The following is a 19410-nucleotide window of genomic DNA, read 5'->3' on the forward strand; positions in this document are numbered from 1 at the left end:
TAAAATATTATTTTGTGGTATAAAGCATTTGTAGGCAATTCCTTTGTTTCTATGGTTATTCTAAGTCGAGCCCTTTATCTACCATGTTTATGCTCTTTTCCTTTCTTTGAATTGTTAAAAAAGCAAACATACTTGTAAAACTGCTCCAAAATTTTTTTCATACTGTTCACATTTTATCCGGATTTTCTACTTTCCCTTTGCTTTGAATCAGGATCCTTTCCCTCTACAGATTTCGGAAACCAGCCTGTGCCGCTCTCCCCGCCACACTTTGAGGACTGCTCATACTGCGTCTTCGCGCTTTTCCGTCTGTGCCGTGGGCGCAGACTATCAGAATGTTTGGGCTCTGCTTTTCTAAAATTTCATTTAATATCCTGTACCAGTTTTCTTCCATCCAGTTGGAGGTTGTATCCTCTTCTTGGGGGTGGGTGGTGGAATATTTTTGAGTTTAGAATTTTTTAACAATCAGGATTAATCATTTAAACTGGGATGAAATAATAAGTCACAGGGATGGCTTAGTAACCTTTCTTTGGCAATTAGTTCTGAAATTCATGGCATCTGGTGATAAATATTTGTTTTACTATTTAAAAAAGTAGTGTATTCATTTCATGGGGCACTGGGGGGTCCTTTTTTACCTGTATATCTCTGGTGGCCTCTGTTTTTTAAATGTTAAAGATAATTTTTATAGTAAATAATTTCAAACTTACAGAAAAATTGCAAGAATAGCTTTCTAAGCCATGTGAGAGCGAAGTGCCCTGGAGCACACCTCCCTGATGGGGTCATGGAGGCTCCCCTTCCTTCTTCTTTCATTATCCCTGGCCTATGGAGACCAGTAAAAAACAAGTAAAAATTATAAAAACAATATTGCGAAGTTAATATTTATTTCCCAAAGTTCAATAGTTTACTTCTAATTCCTATTCTCTTTGGGACATGAAGAATAGAAAATTTATGTTTCCAATCTTTATTCTCTGATCTTACTATCTCTATACTTCTGGTGGCCAGCGGACAGGACCTGTTAACTAGCAAAATTGAAAGATTTAATAGATTGGTAGATAAGGCTACTGGTGGAGAGCTAATATATCTGGATATTTGCAAGGCATCTGATAAAAACCTTAATATCTGTTATGTAAGTGTCAGGATGGAGGTGTGTGTACTGGGTAATTAGTCAGTGAGGAGAGACATAGCTGTTCGGGCAACCATTTCCTGAAGATTAACATGTGGTCCTCAAACCAGAGGGAAGCCTGGTCCCAATGCTTTCTTCTGCCCCTCTGCAGTGCAGTCCTGTGGCTGAGTCTAGAGAAACGTGAAAGACCAGTTTAGAAAGTGTGCAGCAGTGGAAACTTGGGAATGAAAACTATTTAACTGGCCCTGGTGAGGTAGCTCGGTTCGTTAGAGCATCGTCTCGATATGCCAAGGTTGCAGGTTTGATTCCAGGTCAGGGCCCATACAAGAACCAACCAATGAATGCATAAGTAAGTGGAACAACAAAATCAACGTTTCTCTCTGAAATCAATAAATAAAAATTTAAAAACTAACTGGATGATAGAATCATTACTTGAAAGATATTATTCTCAAGTGATAAGTCTAAATTAACAAAATGAAATTTTACATACAGTATTTATAATTTGGGTTGCCCAGTGTCCAAAAGCATTTTGTATTTGGGAGGAACACTAACATAATAATAGGGAAGCAGGCCTCTCCACTATGGAGGGAAAAAGGGCAGTTATCTTCCTGGGAGCATGAGCCAGGATAAGACCTAAGCACAGCCAATCAAATGCTCCCACCTGGGACTCGATATCCCGAGGGGGTGAGGACAGGGCTCAGGTCAATTAGGGACTGTTCAGGGTGGTTCTGCAGGGAGAGTCTGGAAGGGCGAGATGCATACCTAATGACAGCAAAGCGCAGCACAGGGGTGGTGGGTATCTAGGGGTGCTGATGCCAGTTGTGGGGTGGTACCTTGCAGCGTGTGGCACGTCCTGAGCAGCCTCCTCCTGTGGTGACAGCTCATCTGAGCCTTGCTCCCTTGGGTCCTACCTGATCCATTTCCACATTTCTTTGCTTCTAGAAACTACCAGATACCCATCTAGTACATTCCATTTCTGCTTAAGGAACCATAGTTGGTTGCTGTTATTTACAATCAAGAAGGTTAACAAGTATCAACACAATATATCTGAGTTCAGGATCCAAAACTCAGCTGAGAAGACCTGAATACTGACAATTACTGTGAAAAAGACGTAGGAAATGTAGTGCACTGCGATGTAATGTGTGCCAATGAAGTGGCTGCAGAGGGCGGGACAAAGAAGGTCAGAGGCTACATCGTCATTCTCCCGCTCTTGTTAACTACAATTAGGGTATATTTAACTGGTCAAAAGGTTTATTTTGATGCAGACAGGGACACATTAAGATGGACAGTTGGAGTTATGCTACCACTGTGATAATTTCATGAAAAGGTAATGGTACAAAGACAGATGCAAACGGCCTTAAAAATAGAACAACGTCCCCCACACAAGTTCTTGGCTCTGAGTGTGTATTACAAAAAGTGAGAGAAAGTGAGAGCTGAGATTTTCCAGATGGGACAAGGATGAGAAATGAGTGTTGTCTGGACACCAGCTTCTATCACCAGTAGAACGATCCCAGAGGGACCACTTCCTGGGCTCCAAGCAGACGAGAAAACACTTTACTGACAGGGGTGCAGGTATCTTCTTCCCCCAAAGTGTTCGTAAACTAACTAGTTGTACCAGAGACTCCAGATGACTCACCATTTCCATTATGGAAGAAATGCAAGATTTAAATTTACTGAAATATTCCAAAGGTGTACAATTGTACTCTTGCTTTGCCTTGTGGTTTACAGTGGGTTCAAATGAGTAATAAGCTCCAAACCCTGCTCTTTCCTTGCAACTTCATAATGAGTCTAAGGCCACTTCTATCATCAGAATGCCCCTAAGGAGATTACTGATTATGTTGAATTAGCTATTTTAAGTAAGAAATGATAGGTGTATCTCATTTGTGCATGTGTTACTTGCATGTTTCTTCCACCTTTTATGTGGAATGTAAGAATTAAAGTAATTAAGGATATTTTGCATTTGGGAGAAAGCAAAACCTCTGAAGGTAATTAAACTCTTTCGCTAGCTTGTCTGTAAACTGGTTCTGCCATTCCTGGAATCCACTGGCATCAAGAATTGAGAGCAGTAGAGACATGGAGGCCTCTCCACCTTCAACTCTCCTTGGCAGAGCGCGCAGGGCCAAGGCTTCTCCTTGGGAAATACAATCTGGCAATTCAGAACAGGCAGAATTTAGAGAGCCAAACAAGGGCTTCATTCAGACTCAGGAGGGTTTCTACAAATAATACTGCTTCGAGAATCCTTCTGACTACTGAGCATGCATATTAACGAGCTTAACTTTTGTTCCTTGCTTTTAGTTATGGCAAATAATCTGGATTAAGCCAGTCCCCCTTCTCCCTGTCCTGTTTTGTGACACAAATTTCTGCAAAGTCTGATTGAGGCTAGTAGAACAACCTGTACCAGTAGAACAGGCCATGAGCTCCTTCGGGTGGGGACTGGGAGCAGTGGAGAGAGGGAAGCTTGGCTTTTTGGGAAGTTTTCTCTCTCCGGCACCTAGGACAGTCGCAAGCACAAAGCAACAGACTGTTAGAGTGAACTGAATTAAAAGAAGTAGAACTAACTGCTTCATCATTATATCAAAACCACACACAAACAAGGAATACCTGCTAGGTTGCTAAAGAATTAAATTAATAGATAAAGCAAATTTTTGGCAGGGAGAGAAGCTAAGGATGTATTTTTCCTTGATCTTCTTCATATTATAGTTTGGCCCATTGCATAATAATTAATTAAGAAATAAGGAAATAGCCCCGCCAGGTGGCTCAGTTGGTTCGTGTCATCCTGATACATCAAAGTTGTGGGTTTGACCTCCGGTCAGGGCACATAAAAGAGTCGATTAATGACCGCATAAATACGTGAAACAACAAATCTCTCTTTCCCCCCTGCTTCTCAACAATCAGTCTATCAATAAAAAGAAGAAAGAAACAGAGGAAGGCCATTTTAAAGAAAGGCAATAAAAACAGTATCTTTTTATTTCTAATTGTCATAATTAGGTTTGTTGCTTAGAAAAAAATGAATTGCCAACAATTCCAAAATCAAAAACCACAAGACAGTTAAATTTATAATTACATTTAACTTAAAAAATAATTAAGAGTTTCATTCCATTTCTCCTCACTAAAAGTTAATTCTGCCTCTTTTAAAAAATAAAAAAACCAAAATCAATAATTAAGACTTTTTAATGGAGAAAGCACACATACTAAAAATATGGTGGAAATGGATTAATAACCATAGACATAAGGAAAATTAAAAGACTTCTAAAAGCTGATTTTGCTCAACTCTATGCAAATAAAAATTTTTTAATGTACAAAATGGATGACTTTCTAATAAAATATTAATTGCCAATGTCATCCCCAGAAGAGACAGACAATCAAAACACAGCAATTACTCTGAGAAAATTGTGGAATTTTGTCAACCTCCCTACCAAAAATAAGCAAATAAATAATTCCCTAGTCCCATAATTTTACTAGTAAATGCTACCAACTTTTCAGTAACAGATGACACCAAATGTTCTAAAAGCATGTAGAAAAGAAGAAAAATTTGCAGGGCCTCTGGATGAAGCCAGCCTGTAGCTGATACCAAAACTCAACAATGGTAACACAGAACATAAATCACAGACCAAAGCACTTACGAATATGAATGTACAGGCTCCAAAGAGTGTATTAGCAAGCAGATTCAATGTTGCACAAAAGAACAGTACATCTGTGAAGAGTCACAGAGGAAATTCGAAGATGATTCCGTCTTAGGAGACCCATCTATATACCTCACCATGTTAGTATTTAAAAAGAGAAAGATCATATGACCATCTCCACAGCTGCTGAAAAAGATTTTGAAAATTTCAAGTATTCTTGAGTAAAATGCTTAATATAAAAATAGGTATAAATATGTTATATCATATGCTCAAGATATAAGCAGAAAGTCGATGCTGTACAGGGAAATACGAGGATGTCTACCATCACCATTGTAACCAGGATCATCATTCTGGACGTAACAGCTCCCAATTAGACAACAAAATAAATAAGAGCTATGAAAATTGGATTTCAAAGATACTGTTAAGATTAGTCATATATATAATTTATATTTATATTATTTATATTTATATTTATAATACAAATATATTATATATTATTTATATTATATTTATAAATATAAATTTATGTTATATAAACATAATATAAATATCTATATAATATAAATATAATATAAATATTTTATAATACAAATATCTATATAATATAAATATTCGTATAATATAAATATCTATATAATATAAATATTCATATAATATAAATATTTATATAAATATATTTATATTTGTATTATATTATATTAAATTTATATTATAAAGATATAACAAATATTTATATAATATAAATATTTATATAAATATATTTATATTAAATATAAATATAAATATATATTTATAAATAATATAATTACAAAGCTGAAAAATTCAAGAAAATCACCCGACAAAGTATGACAACACTAAGGTAATTATGAATAAAGTAAATATTAACAAATCATTAGTATTCCTATTAGGAAAGCTATACAATTGCCAATGTTTAACCATTTTTTTGACTTACAGAAATGAACATTTTATGAGGGGTAGCCTGACACATACAAATGACAACCACTGAGAAAACCTAATGGGTAAAAGAGACCATATATTGTAGTCACAAAAAAGACAAACTACTTCACAATAAAATGAAATAATGTTCACAATCTATACAAATAAAACTTTTAAAAACTCTAACAGACACAAAACAAAACTTGAGTGGAAAAGCACATTCTTTTCTTAGATAGGAGGTTTCAATATCAATAAAGATGCCTACTACCTCCCAATTAATCTATAAATTTAAGTGTCCCTGAAAGCACCAAGATAAATTTTTACAAGCAGAAAAACTGATTTTAAAATTCTTATTGAAAAAACCCCCTCAAAGTAATAACTGAGAACCCTACTTTTTTAAAAAAAGGAGAATAATGATAAAGTTAACATTTTACATTACCATGCTATATTTATTAAAACTAAGAAACTAATACTTGCACAACACTATTAATTCAACTACCGACCGTATCGGGGGTGCCCGGTTTTTCCACTGTCTTGTTTGCTGCGCAGGGCCCCACACTGCCTTCAGTCACCGTGTCTGCATAGTCTCCTTCAGTGACAACTTCTCAACCTTCCTTCGTTTTTCATGTCTTTGATAATTTTGAAGAGTACTGGTCAGATATTTTGTAAAAAAATTCATGTATAGACTTATACATGAATAATTTTAGCATGATAAAATGACATTTTAATTAAATAGGGGAAGGATTGATTATTCAGTAAAGAAATGTTTGAACAGTTAACTAAGTATGTGAAAAAATACTTCTCCCTATATACCAATGTAAATTTGAAATGGATTAGCAGATTTAAGTGTAAACACACTGTAAAAGTACTAGGGAAAAAAAACATGGATTTTTTATGATTAAATACTTAGAAAGTTCTTTGGAGAGAAAATTTAAGAAGTTCTTTGGAAGAAGCAAGTATTTAAAGAAAAGTCTTGGGAGAACGAGAAGTCAATGGGTCTGATATCTTGACCAAGAATTGGGGACTGGGTTAGTTTAAGTCTCTGGAAGTTTACTCTTAGGGCAGAGAATTCCAAGCACTCCCGATGTGCCTCCTTAATTCTGTTGGCACATAAATGTATTGCCTGTTTCATAATCTTATTGTACAGGCCTTGAGTGGAGGGAAGTATATAACCCAGATATCAGTAGGATTACTTTCTCCTTCGAAATTCAAAGGAAGTTAGCTTGAGCTCTGTCCCTCCTCAGGGAAATGTGGGTAATTTAGGCATTTTCCAATCACCTCAGGATTTGGAGACTTAATTTGGTTTATCAACTGTTTTGCCTGACCACATGGTGTTACTGTTGTACATCGGTCTGTCCCAAGTGAGGAATATCAGTGCTTTCCCCGCTGTTGCTCTTGAATGATCATTCACACCTGTGTGTGCGGCAAACTTACAGAAGGGTGCTTGGTTTCCCTGTCCCTGGGAGACCCTTTTCACGTCTCCCAACCTTAAATTTGCCTGGGCTCTAGGATTCTCTACTCCTCAGCTCAGTTCTTTTTACATACAGAGCTCCTTTCATCTTTCCCAGCCCTGCCTTGGCATATCCCCAAACTCATTAGTGTGTTTTGCAAAAACAGTGGCTCCTCTAAGGGAGTGTGAATCTCCAGCCTGCAAGGTGAAGTAGGAGCAAAGACTTCCCTCTGACTTTTGTGTGAAGTCGGGAGCATATACTCCCCCACTGGTAGGAGTTACTATTGTATTGTCCTTAGAAGGCAGAAGTGGCTACATCACTTTTGATCTTACATAATTTGCTTCTTCTCCATCATAGAAAGAACCAGGTTTCCTAGCCGAGGGGGTATACTTCCCCCCTTGTCTAACATTATTCACTACAGGAAGAAACAATTCAAAGGTAAAACAAAACAAAACAATGAACTCATTGAGGAGTTCCCAAGTGCTTGATTTAAATCCTGTTGAGCATATTGAAATGCTAATTCTATAATATTTGGACCAAAGGCTAGGACTCACGGGCAAGTGTTACTATTTTAAAAGTTATTTAGGCTCTGCCTCGCTTCGCAGGAGCAAGAGCAGCGTGGCACCACCACCGGGGCCCAGCTGAGCGCTTTGGCCCACGTGGTGTGTCCCCAGTCTGGTTCCTCTGCAACCTGCTTAGGAAGCTGCTCCAGGGCCCACCCCCCACCCTGGGCCTCACCTTCGAGAGCCTGGACCTGAAGCACCTGCTGTGGCTCACTGATGAGGAGGCCGTTTTGCACGGCCATGACCCCGGCATGTCCTGGGCCTCCCTGTTGGCCAGCACATCTACCTCTCGGCTTTAATCACGGAAACCCAGTCGTTCGGCCTCACGCCCGTCTCCAGTGATGACGACAAAGGCTTCGTGGACCTGGTCATCAGGGTTTGCTTCAGAGACACCCATCCCAGGTTTCCCGCCAGAGAGAAGATGTCCCGGTACCTGGAAAGCACGGAGACTGGAGACACCGTTGAGTTCTGGGGCGTGAACCGGCTTTTGGTCTGCGAGGGCAAAGGAATGTTTGCCATCCGCCCAGACAAGAAATCCACCCCGGCCATCAGCGCGGTCCAGTGTGTCGGCGAGAGCACGGGAGGAACAGGCGTCACCCTGAAGCTGCAGGTGATCTGCGTCATCCTGAAGGACCCAGATGACCACCCCGTGTGCCTCCTGCTCTTTGCCAACCCGTCGGAGGCGGCCAACGTGCCGTGGCCCAAGGTGGAGGAACCGGGGAACTAGCATTTTGCGCACTTCCAGCTCAGGTACGCGGTGGACAACGCCCCTGAGGTGTGGAGCTACAGCGGGGGCTTTGTGAATGAGATGATCAGGGATGACCTGCGGCTCCCAGCGGAGCCACTGATACTGACGTGTGGATGCCGCCCATGATGTTGGGCCCCGGCCCGCCCAACCTGGACCACGTAGGTCACCCCAAGGAGCGCTGCTTTTCCTTCTGAGGGCTGGGAGGGCCTGCCCAGCATCCTCATGTGCCCAGTCTACACCCCTCCCTCCCTTCCATCTTTAACATCATTTCCCTCCCATCTCACACTAGGGCCCCAGGCTCAGCCCGGCCTGCCCATGCCTGGCCTCGGTGGCCACCCTGCTGGGCTGGCCCCCAATGGACTCCTTTGGGAACAGGGTTCTGTTAGAGTGGGCCACCACAGCCACCTTCCCGGCAGGTTCCTGTTTGACCTTTAGTAGGTTCTTACCAGGGATGCTTGGCCCCAGGTCCTGTCCCTCCCTCATCCCCACGCCACCTACACTACTGGACCAAGGCCACCAGCATTGTGTTCCACTCACCCCTCCCAGGGCAGACCACAGTCTGGAAATAAATGTAAATATATGGGCAGTCCAGAGCTTTAGGTGCCAAGGAATCTCCCGCCACTACCTTGGGACCCTTGCCTACTGCCCCTCACTACCTGCCTCAGTGCCAGGCCAGGCCTTAGCCCCTGACACTGCATACATGTACCACCCAAGAGTCCTCTTGGCGGGGACTGCTGGGGGTGAGAGGCTGTCCCCACCCTAGGGCCAGGGAGGGAGGGGCTGGCTGAGGGCCCCTCTGGCTGGCACACAGGCCCTCCCAAAGCCTCCACATTTTCCCCAACACACCCAAATTTTCAACAGCTTTGCGAGTTCCAAGCTGTCGGCTTGGTTGTTACATCAACTGCTTCAGGGTCCTGGGCCACCAACCCTGGTGGCAGAGCTAATGTTTACATATTCTTCAGTCCCAAACCCATCCCTCTTGCTGCCCGAACCCAAGCATGAGGGAGATTTGGAGCAGATCTCCTGTCTGGCTGCATTCTCAGTGGCCTCGACGTTGCCTTTAGACAGCAGAGGGTTTCCTTTGCATATTGGCTTTTTCAGTCATTTATGAGCAGAGAAGACATTGAAATAAAACTTTGCTAATATTAAAAACAAGTTATATAGGTTATTAGATTGACTTACAGCTATGTCTGGGCCAATAATTCTGTTAAAAGTTCTTTCAGAAGACTGGGGCAGTTAAATCGTCCTACTTTTTAAAGACCCCGATCCTTCATTTCTCTGAATGTCTAGGTAAGACACTTCTTCCCTGTGTCTTACCGTCTACAGTCTCCCTGTGTCTTACACTCTCAATAATCTCAAAAGAAAAAGGAGCTTTTACATCCCATGGTATTTAGACTGTGGAATATAAGTTAATCAGGGTTGTATTGTTTGTTGTTTCTTAAAAACCCACAGAGACACTTTTGGATAGGTAACCCGTGCATCCAATTAGACATTCAAAAGGCACAAAAGACTATAGATAACAGGGAGTCTCCCTCCCCACTCCTGTTCTTCAGTTATCTAATTCTCATCTGCAGGGAAAACCACAAGGGTTAGTTTATCTTTCAGAGGTATTTTACATTACCCCACCCCCTATAACAGTATACATTCTATATATGAGACTCTACCAGGGGTGTTCAAATTTTTGGTGTCTCTGGGCCGCACTGGAAGAGGCAGAGTTGTCTTGGGCTGCACATTAAATACACAAACACTAATGAAAACTGATGAGCAAAAAAAAAAAAAAGATTTTAAGTAAATGCATGATTTTGTGTTGGGCTGCATACATAGCCATCCTGGGTCACACGTGGCCCATGGGCCACAGGTTGGACGCTTCTGCTACACTCTGCACTCTATACATACTGTTCTGCATTTTTTCACTTAATCATACAGCCTGGGGATTGTCCCATACCTGTACACACAGAACTGCCTTATCTTTAATTTTTTTAAATCTTTAAGTCACACATCATTCCACTTTATGGAGGTAACATCATTTATTTAATAATTCCCAACCAACAGCCATTTACATTGCTTACAACCCTTTGCTGTCACCAGTTCTGCAATGAATTACTTTATGTGTAGGTCATTTTGCATGTGTGAGAATAGCTGAAGGATAAACTTATAAAGGCAGAATTGCTGAGTTAAAGGGCATGGGCATTTTCAATTTCAATAGCTGTTCCCAAATCGCCCTCCAAAGGGGTTGTAACTATTCATGTTTCCACTAGCAAACATTTGAGAGTACCTATTTCCTACCACTTTGACCAACAGAGCATGTTATCAAGCTTTTCAAACGTTGTCAATCTTAGAGGTGAAAAGTGGTGTCTTGTACTTTCATTTTAGACTCTGCTCACTGAATGATTTAGAATGTATCGCTTCTTGGCCTTTTCGCTAAGAGCAAGTGTGAATGATTTCACATGTCATCATATGCTAAATTTGTCTATCTGATGCATTTGTGGTTTTTCAGTTTTTCCCATCAGTTTCTCTTGTCTTTTCATACACTATTACTTTTTGATCACAGCAGCTTTACACTATAGTAGGTGTATCACACTTACGCTTTCCCCTAAGAAATTTCTCGGCTATTCTTATATTTTTCTATACGAATTTCAGAGTTTTTCTGGCTTTAGAAAAAATCCTGTTGCATTTTTATTGAGACCACATCGCAGATTATTTTTATTGAGATCACATCATATAGATTATTGAGGGATACTATTACTCACTTGGTAAAGCCTATCATTAAAGGCTTACCATTTCTTGACAATATCTTTAGAGTCACGTCTTCCTTGTGCTTATTACAACATCTTAAATAAAATGCTCTTATTAATTCTTCAGGGCATCTTTGGAAACAGGGAAGATGGGAGATAAGGGATTATTAGGCTGATTATAGTTGATAGAAAGTCCTAATCTAGTTTTATGTCTATTTGGATATTCCTCATCAGTAGGTTTTATGTAAATTCAAAAACAAAAGAAACTTTTCAACCAAGGATTAAATTTTCTTATACCAAAAAGCTAGCAACATGCAACCAAAAAGCTAGCAACATGCAAACGCAATTCTGCAGTGTGTTTCTTGTATTGTGACACATGGCCAAGCACTGTTGAATGCATTTTGATCATTGAGTAACAATCTCAAAAGAATTTTGAAACCAGAATTGGCTTGAATGACAATGACACCCAGGATCCTGGCCTATTTCCCAGAATTCCTTTCTGGTTTCTAGCAAGTTTGGTCATGCCTGGGAATTTGCTGAATATGGTACTTGAACCAGGGACTTCCTGCATGCGACACTGGGATGACTGGCATTTGTCTGCGCAAGGGTCTTAGGACTAGAATTTTTAGACATACTGCAGTTCGCCACTGAACTGGCGCTCAGGAAGCCTTGGCACAGGGCGCAGACAGGAACAGCAGTTTGCGAATTGATTACGGAAGGCAAAGATCTTGAGAATGTTCTATCGTGAACACTGAGTTACATACCTGGGCACACTGGCATTGCAGCTGGAGGATCATCAAGTCTTTAAATAAATATCTAATGGATCTAAAAGCTATCTTTATGTCACCCTTGACAAATGGCCACTCACTAAAGGGCAGCCAAGACTCGATAAGCAGTTGATTATCTGTACAAACCTGGGCACTTCCTACCATCACCCTAGTTCAGTTAATATAGGAGACCAGAGAGAGAGCCTGCATTAGTTACTGAATTACTTAGGACAAACGTATGTGTTGACATACGCCTGTGAATTTTTGGATTACCTTCCTAAAACAAATAGTTTTCATAATTTTGATTTAGTCAACATTATTCTCCTCAATGCTACATGTAATTAATAGCCCATTTAGGTAAAAAAAAATTTTTAAATGTATGGCAGTGTCATACAGGTAATGTCTGAGGTTTTTACTACCACATAAATGAGAACATTCTTTAGCTGGTTTCTCTGCAACAAAAAGACCACTGTGTTCTAAACTAGAATGTTATGCAAGAATGTGAACAGCATAGTTTACTGAGTGCTCGGCCTGTTCAGTGACATACCAAAAAGTGGGACAAAGGCTAAAACCAAAAATGTGGGGCAAGTTTTAAGCAATGAAGTTAAAGGCATATGAATGATGAAATATTTAATTATCAAGGCAGAGACCAAGTTGTAAAATCTAGCTATTAAAGTACAAAGATGAGCTGCGATAGGACAGCTATTTGATTCAATGATCTCACTGCTTCATTCGAGCAGTAAGTGTTGCCAAAATCATAAAATTAGACCTCTCTGAACAGAGAATGGCGACAGTGTCATATATCACTTGCTTTTTATTCCCACTACACTGGCAACACCTTAAGCTATAAATATTAACTATTTATACATGAGAAATTAATGAAAGGTGATGTAAAATGAGTAGCAAGAGCAAATTGTTACAGTAAATTAAGCATATGGCATTTTCAAGTCTAGACAAATAATACAACACAAATTTCATGGTTCTTACAAGAATTTGTCTCAACCAAGTCCTATGAGGCATACTTTTTGCAAATATGACTGCTCCTGAGTCTTAAATTTGCCTTGAGTGTTAACTACGTTATGTGGCCACAGGACTCAACAAATCCCAGACGAGTGAAAGCTGAGTCTGACAAGCCACTCAGAGAAATGTAAAAAATGATTTAAACTAAAGGGAATTCTAGTTTCTCTTGATGACAATTTTTCATTTCTCTGGGGTCATTTCATTTCTTCAGGGTCTGAATCCTGGAAAAAGACTTCGCGCTATTAATAATGCGGTTCCAGGGTGATTATGGCAGATTACAACGCAGGGTATTTTCAGCCTTCTTAAACCTAGAGAATGTGGACTGACCATTCTCAGGACTATTTCGCTTCTGGGTACGGATACTTAGCTGCTCTTTATATGAAAAGAACACAGATAAGATTACCAGCACATTCATCGGGCAACTCACGCTCGAGACACCGGCCATTCTGCCCAGAGCCCTGAAGGAGGCAAACCAGGATGTGACGCTTGGGTTTATTCTTCTCATGAAATATGCCTGTTTCTGCAAGCACCGTGGTGGTTCTCCCCAGCACTGAGACCCCCGGCAGGGGAATTAGCTAGAGTTTTGACTGAATTACAATTCTCAGGCCTCTACCTAGAGATCTTCACGTGGAGTCTGGTCCTGAGGCCCACCTAGAAGGCCTCCCCACACTGCTGGGGGAGGTAGCAGAGCACGGGTTGAAGCGCCCCCACACAGCTGCTCCACCATCACCTTGCAGCTGGGTGACCAGGGTCTGTTTACCTAGACTTGGGTCTTGCTTGGTTTGCCTTGTTGAAAAGGCGGCTTAACTAGAATATTTTCCACAATAAATGAGGACAGGACCTCACATATCTAAAGCATCTAGAGCATTGCTGGACAGACAGCAAACTGGTAAATGTTAACAATGATTTTAATAAATCCACGATTGAAGATTTAATCAATTTGGCAAGCTAGTAAGCTTCCATCCTTATGTATATAGATGTATCCTTAAATCTTTTTAGTGGAGGGAGGAAAAATAAGCAGAGAAACTTTTGAAACAGGTGGTAGTAGCAAATCTTACAACCCTATAGCTCGTTGAGAAAAATTCCCAGGAATCATGGTGTCAGAAACGAATGTCCTTCAACTTGGTATTACTCTGAAAAGTGGGCTCAGACAGTTCCCCAAACAAGATGTCTGTTGTTCCTGTTGCCTAGGTAACTTTCCACTCACACTACCTCCAAAAAGTTTGTGGACCCTGGGTTAATGGCTACTTGAAACTTAGAATACATCCCCTTCTTTATAAACAGAACACAACAAAATATAGTCTCTCAAAGGCAAATTAATTGACCAACTATTACTTCGCACAAACCCCATCTTTTTGTGTCTTCCCACTATGTTTCAGTTGCAGAGAGGGCACATCATAAATTACTGTCCGGTATACAGAGAAAATAGTCTGCAAGTTGGAAGGACTTGGAAAAGCACTGGGGACTCCCCCCACCTCAGCCCACCAATTGTGAATGCAGTGATTACTTACTTCAAAGTAAAAGGTCAGTAAATGGGACGGGAGGAAAGAGCAAATTCCGGGGTAAGGGGATAGCAAGTGCAAAGGTAGAGATGTGAAATGCATGGTTGTGTTTAGGGAAGAGCATATGGCAAGAAGGAGATACTTTAGCAAGTATCTGGGTTACTATAGGGCACAAGTCGGGGAGTGTCTGTAACTCTAAGTATCTAGTTAGGCATTTTCACTTGGTACAGATACAACCAACACTCAGTCTTTTAAAATAGTACATCCAATTTCTTTTTTCAAGTTCACCCTGATACATACTTCACACTCTTCCATTGCATCCTAAGAGCTATTTTAATTTTGCTTTCTTTGGTTGTGAAAAAGCAAGGTCCCTTTTGTCTGGTTCCAGGTAGAGTTTGTCTTTTCTCAAGGCTTCTCCCAACTCAGCAATTTCCATGAATTTTGAATACATGATTTTCCTACTTAATGAACACTCCGTAAACGGATTTTTTTTTTTTTTAGTTTCCACTAGCAATTTCCATTTATTGAGACTTTATTCTGTTCCAGCACCAGGCTACCTTAATCACCCCATTTAAAAGATGAGGCCATAGACTTGGAGTGTGTCGTGTTTGCCCACGACTAAGAGCTAACCTTTGGGAGAGCTGGGGTTTGAGCGCAGGCAGTCGGACTTTAGAGGTAAAAAAAACTACGGAACGCTTCACGAACTTGCATGCCATCCTTGCACAGGGGCCATGCTAATCTTCTCTGTATCGTTCCAATTTTAGTGTATGTGTTGCCAAAGCGAGCACGAAGGCAAGGATTTTTATATTTTTAAATTCGTGACCATTTCTAGCACCTAGAATCGTAGTACCAGTCGAGATATATGCAATTCAAAAAATGTATGCACCTACAGTGTGATGCCCTGCGGAAGGTCCTACGATGATTAAGGTATGCCCCTTACCTTTAAAGAATTTGCCAGTGAGTGAGTCAGAAGACCTGTAATCAAGCCCCAATCAAGGCAAAATGAATCCAGTGCAACTGTCAAGGTAAACGTTGTTAGTGGTGGTGCTGTGAACTGAATGTGTCTCCCCAAATTCAGATGTGGAGACCTAATCCCCAATGTCACAGTTTGGAGGTGATTAGGTCATGAAGGTAGAGTCCTCATGAGTGGGATTAGTGTCCTTATAAAAAAGGGACCCTATACAGACACCTTGTGCCTTCTGCCAGCTGAGGCTGTAGTGAGAAGACAGCTGGAGTCAGACAGGGGGCTCTCCCCAAACACCTTATCTGCGGGTGCCATGACCTTGGACTTCCCAGCCCCCAGAACTGTGAGAAATGGTTATAAGCCACCCAGCTTGCTTCTTTTTGCTATAGCAAAATGGACTATATGAATGGACTAGGACAGGAGGCTCACAAGCAGTTACTAATTTCAACGAGGGAACTGAAGGAAGGCTTCATAAGACACTGTCCTCAAAGGCAGAATTTCCATCAGGGACATGAGGTTATTTTTGGCCAAATGATTACTAATTTGAACTCCTCTGGATCCCAGAAACAGAAACCCATTTCAAAATAGTTTAAGCTAATAAAAGTAAAAGTGTAACTGGGAAGCCTAGGGGTGGTGTTTGTTTCAGCTCCCCAGAGCTCTCCCCTGCCCATGGGTGGAAACTGCCTTCTCACCTGCAGCAGATGGACACCATCCGTGTTGCAGGAGGAAGGATGGAGTTTGGCCACAGATGGCTCCATGCTCACACGACACCATGTGCCACTGGATTATATTTAATAGCCACCGCAGATTATCTGCATTTCAGGGCCAGCAAATAAATAATTTGTTAGGCAGGCAAAAACAACAGGTAAACACTGCAGGAAATAAAATGCGTGCAGTTTATTCTTAGGCGAATAGCATGCAGTTTGCTGTGACAGAAATGCAGTGGCAGATCAGGCAGGAGTCAAGTTGAACTAGGTTGTGGGGAACCTCTGAAGATAAACGCAGCTGTCAAAGGGCTTCAGTGGAAGGAATGCTGTGACCAGACCGATGTCACTCTATTCCCCTTTCTCAGAAACAGCTTCTGTGCCAACTTTTCTGCAATGTCTGAGCTGTCAGACCACGATGATCAGGCACCAAGTCTCCTTCCTTCCCTGCGTTTGCCAGTACTTTCTCCTGTCTACACCCTGGCCCACCTCCATTCTGTGTGTAGTCCCGACATCCCAGCCATTTATCCCCCAATCTAATACCATTTGTCTAAAAAGGGAATGACTTTGTCTAGCACCGAGATTCTTGGATTCTTACAACACACATTAAACCCCCCTTTTTAGTCAGTGTGGCACCAACCAAAGAGTGGGGGAATGGGAAGTTAGGTGAAAATGGAGGAGCCTCCATCTGCACGGGTTCTTGGGCTTGATTTTTTACTAGTTATCCCGTATTCAGATTAGCTCGAGAACTAGGGTCAGCTTTTGAACCCTGGACTGAGAAGTCGTGAATGGACTACATTCTTTAAAGACAGGAACACCTACCTTCTCCTACACGTGTACTTTATCCTCTGATGTTCCTGAGCGAGCCAGTGCGCTCCCGTGGCCACAGCTCGTGAATAGGTACATTTAACATCTTTTATTCTTCAGAGTTTTGGGGGAGAATCGCCATAAACTGTGCAGGATCAGGAGGATTACATTCCTAAGAATGCTTAGAACAGTCTATTCTTTGAGACTGTTTACTATAGGGCACAATTATTCTTCGTGAATGAGATAATAAATGACTCAATTCAGCTAGAGAAACAGTGTAATCCAGAAAACTACATTTACTTCTCATTGCCTTAAAATTATTCAATGTGCATGTACTTAGTTCCAAAGGGGAAATATAAAAACTAGACAATTCTAAAATGAAAGTTATCTTTCTTTCCTATCCAAACGGATCACTGCAGAGAGAATCCTTCAGTAAAACTGAAGATTATGAGAAAATTAATTTGCCTTGACTGTTGAAAATGAAAGGTAACAAAGGAAAAAGAAAAAGGCACTTTTCGCTGTTTCCGCAGTCATTGACAGCATATAGTACTACCATTCGAACCGAAGAGGTCATCGAAGCTGGAAACAGAAAACCTCCTGTGGGTCTCAGGACAGCCACGGTGCTGGCTGCTTCTGAGAAATGTACCTAAGAGCAAATAGCAAAAAACTCCCCAGACCCCTATGGCAGTTTGTTTGATGACAGCCTCAGAACCAGAAAGTGGTTACACCCTGCTAATGCAAAGCTCACAGGGAATCAACTGTTTTCAGAGATCAAGCAGAGATGGAGGTGGATGTGGGTGCAGTCAAGGGAAATATGAATGGTGCTCATTGATAGCTGATGCCTCCAGGAGAAGGTATTAAAGGTGAAGTATTAATATACTTGTTTTTCGTCTCACTCCAACAGAAGACCAGATGCGATCTTCCTAAAGAACAGCTTGCCAACATATCCTGACAACTGCAGGGTGGGGAGGAAGCCCGTCGCACCCTGTTAGTATAAACGAAAAACCATAAGGTGACAGACAATACTGAGCACACTCCCACCCTTCTTCCAACACAAAGGCAGAGGAAAAGTTCATGCTAATTATTTGCCAAGAGACTATTTTTGGAGAACACACACACACACACACACACACACACCCAGAAGCAGGAAAACCTTTTCTTCCATTTTCCAAAATGTATAGTACTTACAATTTAAAATTTCTATTAGTTAACCTAACTAATGTTGAAACAATTTTAAAAGGGACCAGCTTGTCATGAATTGATCAAAGGCTACGTGTAAACCTTTGAAATGAAAGGAATATTAAACATTTTACACTATGCAACTTGTTTCCCTAACAAGTTTGTGTTTGTCACCAGAGTGAAAAGCTAACAAAGTGTTTCCTGTGTATTTTGTTTTTTAATTTTTTTCATCCTTTTGCTTTTTTTTCCTGGGTATTTTGAATCTGACACATGAAAGGAAGTCTGTCTAGACCAGGTAGGGCTCTCTTTCAAGGGAACTCAAGCCTGGAGATACTTGCTAGGAGTTTGTGGCACCTAAAGCATCAGGTTACAAAGAGGGCTGGGGGAAAGGATGGGGAGAAGGCATGGAAAACAAACAGGCGGTTTCTACCCTTTAGGAGTTCCCTCTCTACCAAAGGAAGGAAATAGGCAGTAAGGCGGTAGGCGTAGTTGGGAGTTGGGACTAGGTTCTAACTCTGTCTCTGTCTTTGGCTGGTCATGTGATCTTAAAGGGTGGGAGCAGTCACTTGTCAAATGAAGTAATCACATGAAGGGATGAATCTCCGTAAAATGAAGGAATTAAATGCAACCAGCATTTCTCTACGTATATTCTAATTTTTAAAAAGTCTGTTTAAGTAAGTTTGGAAAAACTCCCCTTTCTTCATCTCCCACAGCACCAGACAGACTCACTTGGCATTTAGTATTTCAAAGGCTCCCAAAGCCCTTCTATAAAGGAATCTTCTAAATTTGGCATTTCCCAAACTTATTTTCTGAGACGACATCAGTTAACACCTGCAGCCCATGCTTTGGAAAATGATCTCTAAACACCTTCCAGCTCTGAATTCTATTGTTACTGACATTTTCCCTCAGAGACCCCATCGATTCCCTCCTCTCCTGCTGGGTATTATTTGGTCTTTCACTGAATCTTTGGGTGAATCTAACTTGCTGCCCCTTCACTTTACTTTTCACGACTTTCATGCTGTTTAAAAGCTCGCATGGAACTAAAACAGGGTTGGACTAGATGACCTCTAAATTTGTACAAACACTTACATTTTAAGATTTTTTTTTGAAAATCATCACAAACATCCATTGAAGTATAAAACAGGACATATGTGACCCAGGCAGTTCCCATCACAGCACTAAGTTTACTCAACGAGACCTTGAGATGAAACTGTACATCCTGCCATTCTGTGCCTGCTCTAAGCTCGAAACTACAGAAACTTCCTTGGCAACTTCCTTCTCCCCTTGATTA

At 41.0% G+C, this 19410-nt stretch overlaps 1 non-coding gene and 1 pseudogene across 1 annotated transcript; one reads left to right on the forward strand and one right to left on the reverse strand.

Annotated features, from left to right (window-relative positions):
* Nucleotides 1–2258: 2258 nt before the first annotated feature.
* On the forward strand, nucleotides 2259–8635 carry LOC112310986 (NADH-cytochrome b5 reductase 3-like; annotated as a pseudogene).
* A 6511-nt stretch (nucleotides 8636–15146) lies between these two features.
* Nucleotides 15147–15253, reverse strand: LOC112312037 (U6 spliceosomal RNA). The gene has a single exon (XR_002975496.1). It is a non-coding gene; the product is annotated as a U6 spliceosomal RNA (small nuclear RNA).
* Nucleotides 15254–19410: the final 4157 nt, after the last annotated feature.

This window comes from Desmodus rotundus, chromosome 7 (assembly GCF_022682495.2).
Source record: "Desmodus rotundus isolate HL8 chromosome 7, HLdesRot8A.1, whole genome shotgun sequence".
Classification (NCBI taxonomy): Eukaryota; Metazoa; Chordata; class Mammalia; order Chiroptera; family Phyllostomidae; genus Desmodus; species Desmodus rotundus.